This window comes from Hibiscus syriacus, unplaced genomic scaffold, assembly GCF_006381635.1.
Source record: "Hibiscus syriacus cultivar Baekdansim isolate YM2019G1 unplaced genomic scaffold, ASM638163v2 tig00003973_pilon, whole genome shotgun sequence".
In the NCBI taxonomy this organism is placed as follows: Eukaryota; Viridiplantae; Streptophyta; class Magnoliopsida; order Malvales; family Malvaceae; genus Hibiscus; species Hibiscus syriacus.
The window spans coordinates 446,281-458,221 of record NW_024061989.1 but is presented as its reverse complement, the minus strand read 5'-3'; the positions used below and the strand labels follow the sequence as shown (position 1 = coordinate 458,221).

Here is an 11,941-nt window from a genome sequence, read left to right as displayed (position 1 = left end):
TCTTTGTGATTTGTTTTTTTACCCCTTTACAATGGATTGGCCAGAAAAATCAGATACATTTGGGTAGATTCTAACAAGTAAATGAGAGGCGAGGATGATTATTTTGATGTTCGATTGATTCTCTCAGATGTAAGGCTCGTCCACGCTTATTGCACCTATTATTTATGAGGATAAGTTTATCTTATTGACTATTGGTGATTTACCCTTTGAATTTGGACAGAGAGACACGAAAGATGAGGTGACAGTTTTGGTTGTTCTTCTTTGTGAGAAATAGGAAAACATAAGGATAAAACAATAGTGAAAAAAGAGAAGAAAATGGAGATGACCTTTCTCTTAATCATAGTAAATAGATATTTATAGTAATCCTAGCGGATGATGATAGACATAAGATAATTATGATTATTTATAAGTTGACAGACTAACTAGATCTGGCTTAAATTTTTCTCTAATAGATCACGTGAGTATATTAGAGGTATTATCTATGCACTATAGTTGGTTCGAAGGCTATAATAACCTTATTTTCGGAGGATATAAATTCCTTAAGAACTTCAGCAAACGAAGAAGTCTATCTAAAAGTCTCAATTGACAAAGAACTGATAATTTTTAAAAACGAAGAAATTTATTCAAAGTATCGATTGACAGGAAACTGATAATTTCTAAAGGTGATTATGTTAAAAATTAGAATTTAATAAATTTAATTTTATAATTTTTGAACAATATATTATTATTTAATTTAGTATGAATATATAGAATTATATATTATCTATATAATCAGGATGGAGTTCTTTAAAGCGCAATAATCACCTCATTGATTTCTTTATAAACTTGGTTTGTTTTCTTGTTCCCCACTCTCTCTCTATTCGACTTGACCTAAAAACCCATGGTTTTCGAATCGGACCGGTCAGCGAACCGGCCGTACTATCGGTTTACTGATTTAATCGGTCAAATCGATCAGATTGGTCGAAAAAATCGGACGACGTGATAATTATTTAAAAAATTAAATAAAAATACCAAAAACATTTAATAAAAAATTAAAAATATTTAGGTTGAACCGGTTCACGGTCTAATCCGGTTCAACGGTTCACACCGGTTCAGCAGTTCCTTGCGGTTCAATAGTAACAGTTTAACCGGGGTAGAATAAATCGGACCAAATAACGATTCTCGATTGAACCGACTGATCCGATCCGATTTTCAAAACACTGTAAAAAACCATCTCTCTCTATTATTTATTATTATTATTGTTCTTTTGCTCTCACTTTTCCATTTAAAACCATACCTGGGAGCGCAATAGCTGTGTCTGGAACTCAGAAAACACAGTCCATAACTTGAGAATTCTTCTTGGAATCCACAATTTTCTTTCCGGATTCTTGGGCTCAAAATCTGCCACCCATTTCACCAACTTTTCTCGGTTACCCCCTTCAACTTATAACCCCATAACTTTCCACAAGAACCCAGTTTTAGAATATTTTTTCACTCTCTAAAAACATCAAAAAACACGTCTTTTGATTCATACATATAGGAGCAATAGAGGGTGGAAGAAGAAGGAGTAGGAGTTGTTTTGTTTTGTGTTTTGATATGGCAGGTAATCAACAGGAAGCCGGGTTCGGTGATGATTTCTTCGAGCAGATCCTATCTGTACCACCGGGATACGGCGGCGGAGATGGTGGTGGTGCCACCTTGCCTATGGGGTTGCAGCTAGGGTCAGGTGGTGGTGTTGCAACCGGTGGAAGCGGTTGTAGAGGGTTTAGAGGGATGGGAATGATGCCTTTAGAGTTGAATTTGGAACATGGATTCTTGAGACATGAAGATGGAGTTGTTGATAACAGCAGCAGCAACAACAACAATGCTTCGTGTTCAGCTGCTTCAGCTGTTGCTGTCAGTGTATGAAATCAATCACTCTCCTTTAATCAATTAAAACCCTTTATTTTTGTTATGTTTTCTACTCATCTTTCTTCCACTTTCCCTTTCCTTTTGAAGGATGGTTACAAAATATGGGTTTATAATTTCTTTTTGTCCATCACTAATGAATTATTGCAGCTTTGGGTTGTCTTTTTCACCGATATGAAGAATCGAAAAAGAAAAATCTGATAGAATTTAAGCAATCTATGCATAAATGATAAGATGATATTAGGCATAGGAACATTATTTTCTGAAATTTTACCTGCAAAGTTTCACTTTGGACCTTTTTTTCTCTTTAAAGTCGGCCTTTTCCTGCTGGGAAATTAATCCAAACTTGGACTTATGGAAAATGACATTTTTCTTAAAAAATTGTTCCAACCTTTTCATAATTATATGTTTAGTATTATGGAAAATAGAAGGGTACTTTAGTCATCATGTGTTCTTTTTGTAACTTTGCTTTGTGTCAGGAGAGAGATTCTATACATATGGTAAGCTTGTTTCCACCTTTTGGACAAATGCAAGCTCAGCAAATTCGCCCTTCACCGCCGCCGCCCCAGCCTCCACAGTCCTTAAACCAAACACCCCTAAGGCATCACTTTCTGTTTCAATGTCAAACTAAATCGACTCTTGTCTGGTCCCGGGATCTCGAGGCCGCGAAGTTATGCCGAATAGTAATGAATGTGAACTGCATTACTTTTAGTTGGAACAATTAAAGACCGTGAACCGGCTTACCGATTGATTATTTTTGCTATTTGAACAGGTTCTCAGCATGAGCAGACTCGGTGCAGCAGGTGCCGTGACTCCGCTTGTAGCCGATATACCTCTATTATCCGTCGAGGTAAAATACAGAATAATTGTAATTGTTAATAGTTGAATCTTGCCATATGAAGTACTAAGCATACAAGTGTCTGTGATTAGGCACGAAATCATAAAGTATGCATGAAAAAAATGAAAAAGAAGTAATGACTTGTGTGTTAAGGTAGCTCTTTGTTGTTGCCCAAGTCCCTTGTTGCTTTGGAATTTATGACTGTACATTATTTCACTTTCCCGGGTCGTTTTATATGAATCTATTAACCGGATAGAGTAGTTGGCTGTCGTTATCGCCTTTTAGGACCTACCGTGTTCTCTAAGTCTTCTATTCTTCCATGATTTTACCTTTTTGATTATCTTTCCATGAATAGGGAGATGGAAGCCAGCCTGCTTGGGAAAATGGTCAAAGATGGCACCGAACAGCAAGTGGCTAAGCTGATGGAAGAAGACATCGGAGCCGCCATGCAGTTTCTCCAGTCCAAGGCACTCTGCATCGTGCCGATCTCACTGACTTCCGCGATCTTCCCCGCGCATCAATCGGATGCACCGACGATCGTCCCGAATCAAACACTCCATAAAAGAATCAAAAATCAACATCATGATGCATGTAGAAATCACTCGTAGCTCGCTTGAGATAAGCTGTTTCGTGGTTCGACCGAAGCTCTAACTCCGACCACCGACGACTTTTTCGGAAGGTATTTAGATGGCATATCCCACGGTGTATGTCGAATGGAAAACAAAAACTCCAAAGGTGGATTGATGTGTTCCTCTAATTTGTAATACGAGTGGAGGATGACCAAAAAACAATGGTGGTAGGAATTCGCTTTCTTTTCTTTTCCTTCTTCTTTGGATAATGGGAAGTGGGACCATCGAAATTGGATGGATAGGCATCTCCATGATGTATTTGAAGAAAATTTTAATGCAACTTGAATTATGTTATGTACTTCCTTTTTGTATGGCCTTTGCTCACCGTTGAATTAAACCGAACCAATCGGTCGAATTAGAAACTAAAATCGAACCGATTAGTCAAACTAAGAATTAGGATCGAACCGATTAATCAATTAAGTATTGTTGTGATCGGATTAATTGGACGAGAATCAATAGGTTCAACGTATTGAACCAACAGTCTCACTTGAATTATTTTCACTATAACATATTTATTGGCATAAATTTCATTTTGTTTATTATTTTAATATCGAATCACATGTCAATTGATCAAATCGTTGAATCGGAAAATAAGGGTTGAATCGGAATTTGAGGGTTTTATTAATTTGATTTTTGGTATGATTTTTAAAATATTGACCTCTTATGAGTATTTTTTAATATAAATGTTCAATTCAATTGATCGTTTTGGTTAACCGGTTACTAATTTCATTCATTATTTTTAGGGTAAAGTATACAAATGATCGTTTGATTATATGACGATTTTTTGTTGAGTCTCTCTACTATTAAATGTTACATAACGATCCTTTGACTATAAGATATTTTTTTGAGTACATTGACTATTAAAAGTTACAGAACAATTATTCGACTATTTCATATGTTTCAAACTTTTCTTTTTCGTTAAAAAATGATGGCAATCTGAAGTAGACGTTAATCTGTTGATTGAAATACGATAAAATTTGATCACATAATCTCAAACAACTATCATATCACAGTCAACATGTTAACATCAACTTAAGTTGTCGTTAATTGTTCAATGGAAACGAACTAGTTTGGAACATATATAATGGTCAGGTGACCGTTTTATAACTTTTAATAGTCGATGGACTAAACAAATCACCATTCTATAGTTAAAGGACCATTTTGTATCTTTTAATAGTCAAAAGACTCAATAAAATAATATCATATAATCAGAGAACCATTTATATATACTTTATTTTTTTAAAACACTCATATATATATATATATATATTCATCGTTTATAAAGTAAGTTTGTTGATTAAAAAAAGTAAAAGTTGAGTCCCTTTTTAAAATTTTGCTGAATTATTATTGAAGGGTTGAGTTATTGGAGAGAAAAGTGGCAAAAGAAGCTTTAGGCTTTTTTTATAATTTATTTTATATTATATACCATAATGGGACAAATTTAATGGTCCTTTTTTTTCTTTTATTTTATAAAGAATAGTACAAAAGAATTTAGTTGGGTAAATTCAATTCAATTTAATTTTAGGGTAAAGTTTTGTATTCGAATTTGATTTGTTTATGAAAAGAAATCGTACGACATGTGTTAAAATGTTGACATATTTTCATGTTTTATTTATGTTATTTATTGTGTTTTAATTCTTCATTACGTTGTTTATGTATTCAGTTTATATTTTATTTTTTTATCATGATTTAAAAATATTTTACACATGCAGCTACGATAATTGTTTCAAAGTTTTTTAGAATATATTATATGTTTAATCTAGGACGGAAACATGATTTGTGTTAGTTAGCGTGAACTTGAATTTTTAAAATTTTAAGGGATGAACTTAGACTTATAACATTTTACGAGTGAAAATAAATTTTCAATAAAAAAAATGATAATTCTAATACCTTTTCAGATACTCTGGCGTACTGTTATTATAATAAGTTTTAGTTTGTTACAATATTGAGGGATTATTTTTAAATGAAATAATGATAATCCATTTTTGACTTTCTCATCAATTATTTTTAGGGTAAACTATATAAGTAGTTCCCAAACTTTTAGGGACTTGTATTTTGGTCGCCCAACTTTTAAAATTTGCAATACAATCATTGAACTTTTAGTTCGTTTTTTCAGGTTTCTGCCGTTATCTCTCATTAGTATTTACTAACGTGACATTTAACTACCGTTAACTTTTGACGTGGCAGCAGGTTCTTCTTCCTTCCTTCCTTCCTTCCTTCCTACGGTATCGATCCAAGCGGTATATCTGCCCGTATGAAAACTAGCCATCAACCATCTCCATAAACCTCACAAATATATCTGCCCGGTGATGGCGGTTACTTCTACCCACCCACTGCAACAACAATTGATCAGAGGAAACACTTACATCACCTCCATCTGCATGGAACGAGCTGTGTTGAATTCCCTGTCATGCATCAGCGAAATTTGGCTTGCTAGACAATTGATCGCATATATGAACTGTACATTTATCTTTCTTGATTGAACGGTTGACAAATTGTGGCGTGCTAGAGAAGCCCTGTTCAGATTTTGGAGTAGTTTTGTTGATGGGGAAGAATGCATCTTCATATGAGGCTAACGGGAATTCAGCTATCTTATCAATTCGAGGAGCATTGACGGAGACATCCGATGATTGTATGTGGTGAAGAATACCAGCATTAGATCTACAAGGAGGTTCTTGAACCGTAGCTCTTGTCGGCAGAGGCAAGGAAGCTCTTCGAGTTGAGGGGAGAGGTCTCTTAACTGGAGTGCGCGAAACCTGAAACGGTAAACACAATGCAACTAAAGCTAAAAACCCAGATTTCGAAACAAGAAAAATGTTATAGCTAAGAATCTCTATAAATGTGTTTTGCGAGGCGGGAACTCCATAGAATTTACCGAGTCAAGGTTTCTCAAAAGCTCTTTCTCTCTTTTGGGAGTTGCAGAAGCTTTTGTCAAAGAACGTTTCGGACCCTTGGTGACACTTGAAAGTTTCGAAGTAATCAGCTTGCAAATAACAGTTCCTTCTTGGCTGCTATCAATAGACAAATCTTCTAACCTTCTATTCAGTATACCATTTGTATCATGATGTATTCCTTTGGTAGAGCAGACAGAATCTTGCTCGGCTCCTGATATGCTTGGATTTAAAGTCCTATCGTTAGCGAGGGATCGATGCCTCTCCTTGTAAATGGAGAAGCGGGTATCTATGGGGTCCGAAAATCTAGTTTTCTTTATATTGGTTTCAGGCCGAAGCACAGGTAAAGTATTCCTTCTACGATTATTAATTTTATGATGAACTTTAACAACATAAGGTTGAAGGTGTGGATGCCTGAGCAGTTCCTCAGCCTGTCAAAATCTGTAGATACCTCGGATGAGAAAGATCATAAAAAACATTCTGAAACCATTTACAGATCGAACTGCATTCAGACTCATAAATATGCTCTGCATATATTGTTAGACAGAATAGAGGAGAGACAATACATACACTTGGCCTAAGTTCAGGATCATTGCGCAACATGCTTTTCACAAGGCCGCGGCTGAAAAGAAATTGATGCAATAATCAGACCAACATGACTCTTCAGTAGAAAACCGAAATGTTTGTAAATGAGGCTTACAAGGCACTGGAATATTTTGTAGGAAGTGGAGAGACTATAGATCTGTTAATCTTGTTTATCAGCGCCTGCATATACTGCTCATGAGATTAAAGATTACTCGAAAGCTCGAAAGAGAAAACAAAACATGTAACGAGAATGATTCGCTAAACATTAAACAGAGTTTCGAAATGCAGTAATGCCTCTGAATGTCAAAGCATCAATTATTTCTAACAAAGTACACTCATTAGACGGAAGCGATTGCATTTTCATATTCACCAACACAAATGAGTTACAGTTCGGTCACTACAAATAGAATAAAACATCCGAATAGCACAAGAAAAATTTACAAGATCTAAACAAACAACAGCTTGATACATTACAATCGATACACCTGCTTACGAAAGACTGTCTAATGAAGGGGAAAAGGAACTCACAAATGCTTTAAATGCAGGCTTGAGAGAAATTATATATTAAGTCATATAAACACATAGAGAGAAATTATTGAGATCGACTGATAAAAACAAGCATTTTCCACTACGTGCACGTGCTTACCTAATGACCAGATATCAGACTTAGAACCGTAAGGTATATCAGCCAGAAGCTCGGGGCACATATAGCTCGGAGTTCCGACGACCTGAAAAAAGCATATAAAGTATTCTCCCTAACTACAATCAATAAAATCGGGTGATGATGCATGAATTCTTGAAGGTTAGTAGGGTACTTACAGAGGATGCAAGATCATCTGAAGTCAAAATTTTAGCAAGTCCAAAATCGTCAAGACGTATGTCTTGATCTTTTGTCAGAAAGATATTTGAACACTTAAAAGAAAAATAAAATAAGCCACTATTAATAAAAGCTACTTCAGGCACTTTGGAAGGTGGTAACACTGTCAGCAAGAGCGGAACAGCATGTCGCTAACCTTGACGTCACGATGAAGAATGTGATTCAAGTGCAGATAGTCGAGAGCCATCAGGAGATGAACAAGCCACTTGCACAGTTTCTGAACATGCTCGGAAGATCGGAGTTAAGTTTCTTCGATGAACAGTCCAAATCAAGGGAATAGGAATGCAGTAAAAAATGAACTGAAGTTAAAAGCATGGGAATAAACAAACCGCTTCAGGGAAAAGCATGCCATTCGCTTTCTTTATGGCTTCAGCCCTGTTTTATACAAAAAATCTTATTACCATTTGCCAAATTCGTGCAAGGTTCTTCAAGTTACAAAAATAAATGCACTATCTCACAGATACCAGCATCAGCAAAGAAATGAAACTTACATGTCTCTGCCTTCACAATAACTTATGATAATGCAGACATAGCAACCCTGGTAACAAGGACATATGTGAACCTGTGTTAGGCTGTTGATCACCGGGAAGGTTCCGATATTAATGTCATGACAATTATGACATATAATGGCGACGTATCCGGAAATAGTGTAAAAAAGGACGAGAATCGAGGCCTATCCAGCACAGTAGCTATTAAAGGGAACTAGCAAGCATACCTTTTCCACCCAGGAATCTTTGTACTCCACAATAAATGGATTTCGGATTTTAGAAATGAGCTCCATCTACACGAACAAATTGAAAGATTAGCCTATTAGATCGAACTAAACCGAGTTCATACCGATAAACTTGCTGTAAGGCAGCAATTTTGGACAACTCTAGTCCAAGTTTGGTCCAGCCAAACATCAACATTGTTCCATATATAAAAAAAATAGCTAAGATTATAGTTGAATATAAAGCAATCGGAATCAATCTCTTCTTTTCTAGCGAATGTTTGACTCGATGAAATACAAAAGGAATAGCAAAGATGTATGAATAAACCATACGAACCTCCTGATGAGAAGATCTTCGTGACCTATCAGTCTGGAGGGCGAGACGTATCTTTTTCAGCACATTCCTTATTAGCAACCCCAAAGATGAAAGGGTAAACCAATTGCCAAAAGATGACTCAAATAATAACCATTTCTAATTGTTCTTCTACTAAGATTTCACATGTAATAAAGTTAAATATAAACAGAGGACGGACTAGGCCGGTACAAGTCCGTCCTAGCAATCTTGCTTCTTCTTTTCATGCTTATGCCTCACTAGAAGAGCTGAACCGAAAGCTCCCTTCCCAATTTGCTCCAATACTTCATATTGCTCCATGTTTAAGAAAAGTACTTGACTTCCTTTACTGTATTGCATGAAAGAAAATCGAGTCAAGGCATTCGATGTTCATGAATCCTTCACAAAAGCTAGAGATGCAGTCGAATATACAGTAATTTTCAGCAAAAGGAAAATGTTCAATTTGCCAAGATGTTAAATTTGAGAACGAAGAGTTTCTGTAAGCTATAAGGGAAAAAAACAACATTGAAAGAATCAAACTTCAATGTACTACAATTCATTGCATAGGGGTCTAAAAAGGGCTAATCTAAACAATGGTTAAAAAATTCTCCAAACAACAATGTTAAAAAGCTTCAAATACATCAATTTCATGTCAGGATCTAGGGAAAAAACTTTGTTTTGTACATTATCAAGTTAAATTACTATAAGTTTAGCCCAAACCCTGAATTGATAACTAAGCACAGAAGCCATTTTCACTTGTATTAAGCTTTATTGACAGTGAAACAGTAGGAAGAAATGATCTGAGTGAAGCAGATGTGGTAATTTAGGTACCACAAAAGCTTCACATAAAATAGGAATGAAGCAACAAAAATCAATAACAAATACAGAGAAAATGCACATTATAAGTAATCTTCCTCCAAAAAGCACAGAAAAAAATTAAAACAATCACAGTTCATCATCAAGAAGCAAAGAACTTTTAAAAGGGAAATGCAGCCTTTTATGAAGAAATGTGAAGGAAGAAGAAGAAAGGGAAATCTACAGATTCAGAGACAAAAGAAGGCTGATTAATGTACCTGAGTGCAATAGTGATAAAGGGTATATAAGATACTGATCCAAAGAGATCACAGGGACAAGAATAATGTGGGCTTAGACATTTGAGAATAAGCTAAACAAATACTGTTTTAAGGTACAAAGGAGGAGGATGAGAAGAACAATGAGAAGAAACAAGTAAAGGAAGCTGCTGCCGGTTGCAGCTGTGTTGCCATTGGGTTGTTTTTAGTTTCAAGGAAGAAAATGACAAACTTTGCGAGAGAGCGAGTGAGAGCTTGAAATAGTAAATGTATGTATGTTGATTATTGGAAACAAATAAATTAAAGTGAATGGTGAGGAAAGAAAAAGGATGGGTCAAAATAGGAATCATGTTAACTCAAAGTAGTTGTTTGATGTTTTTGTTACTTTTATCACTGTTGTGGTGAAAAGGATAGAAACTCAAGGAACAGTCGGTCTGAAAAAACAATTAAAAAGATAAGGGTTTTCTCAGTTAATTTGTCAGCTTTTTTGGGCTTTTTAAGAATTTTCCCCCTTTATAACATTTTATTATAATTTTAAATTCTAAAATTTAAACTCTAAATAATTAATGTCATACATTTAATTCTATTTATGAAATTATTTTAATTCGACTATAGTTTTTCTTAAGTTAATAACAAAGGGTAAATTCTGCGTTTAGTACTTAAAGTATTAGTTCTAATCCGTTTTAGTACTTAAACTTTTAATTTTTAAAATCATACTTAAAATTTATTTTTTGTTTCATTTTAATACACCGTTCAAAATTTAAAGTTAAGTTTTGAATAAAATTTGAAAGTTTAGGTACTAGAACGGATCAAAATTGATAGTCTATATACTAAATGCATTAAGTTTTTAACGGCAAGATACTAAAATGAAACAAAAACCAAACGTTGAGTATGATTTTAAAAAATATATATTAATATGAATCAAAACTAATAGTTTATGTATAATTTGCCTTAGAAAAATTAATATCCCATTATTTATTTTACTATATTATTTAAGTTTTCGATGAAAGAAGACCGACACAAAAGGAGACCAAGGGGGGCCAACGCCTCTTTCGACTGATCTGCAAACACGAAGCGGTGCGTTTTTTCCACGACTAAATTACTAGAAACCCCTTCAGTGTTGATCGAATTTACAAAAATGGGACTAGGGTCTTTGAGGGTTAGTGGGTTTTGCATTACGAGGACCCTCAGGGGGTATGGCCTTGCTGGGCGAGTGGGTCAAGTTTGCCCCTCTGATATCCCACTTCTCATTTTTCACTATGTCTATCTCTTCAACATACCCATTTTGTAAGAATAAGTATTTCATCAAGTCGAGTTAAGTAATGGGTACTCTTGTATAATTTAAATTTTATTTGAATTTTTTTAGTCGAATTGAATTTATAAAATTTGATTCGAGTTTATAAAATTCGAATCAATATTCTGTTTAAATTTAATAATATTTCTAATATTATGATACTAATTGATTTCAATTTAAATGATTTTATATAAGCACATGCGATATGCATTTATATTTCTTTATATTATATATACCATTGAAAGTTTAGAATTTCGACTCGAACTAAAAAATTAATCTATCAATTATAATAAATTTTGAGTTATTGAAATTTTATCATATAACTCGACTTGAATTTGAAATTCTTTTAAAATCGTATTGAATTTATAAAAGCACGAGTTAAATCAATTTAAATTAAAAAAATTAACATCTAATTGAATGAATTTTTTTGTTTTTTGAATCGAATTTTGCCAATGAGTGTTGGCACAAGTGGTTGGGATTCATAAATTTGAGCTTGTAAGGCTAAGTTTGAATCTCACCATCGTCACTCTTGATGGGCAATCTGTAAAGTCCTATGTAAATCCCAATTGGGTCTTAGGTATGCCCTGACTCTGGATTGGGGGAGCCACCCCTAACCTAAACTTTTATGTACCAAAAAAAAGAGCTTAGCTTTTACGTGAGATGTGCTCATAATAGTATCGAATTTAAAAATTAAAAAATGAGGGTCTAAAATTATAATACTTTATTTCTAAAAGAATTGCATACAAATTTCCTTTTTGCTTCTCATAATGAATTTGTCCCTAAGGGAACATTAGATAAATTCGAGAGAATGTTTAAAGAACCGAAAATAA

The 11,941-nt window shown here is 34.5% G+C and overlaps 2 pseudogenes; one reads left to right on the top strand and one right to left on the bottom strand.

Moving 5' to 3' along the window:
* The first annotated feature begins 1,230 nt into the window (after positions 1–1,230).
* LOC120185320 lies at positions 1,231–3,662 on the top strand (annotated as a pseudogene).
* A 1,953-nt stretch (positions 3,663–5,615) lies between these two features.
* LOC120185006 lies at positions 5,616–10,077 on the bottom strand (annotated as a pseudogene).
* Between the last annotated feature and the right edge of the window lie 1,864 nt (positions 10,078–11,941).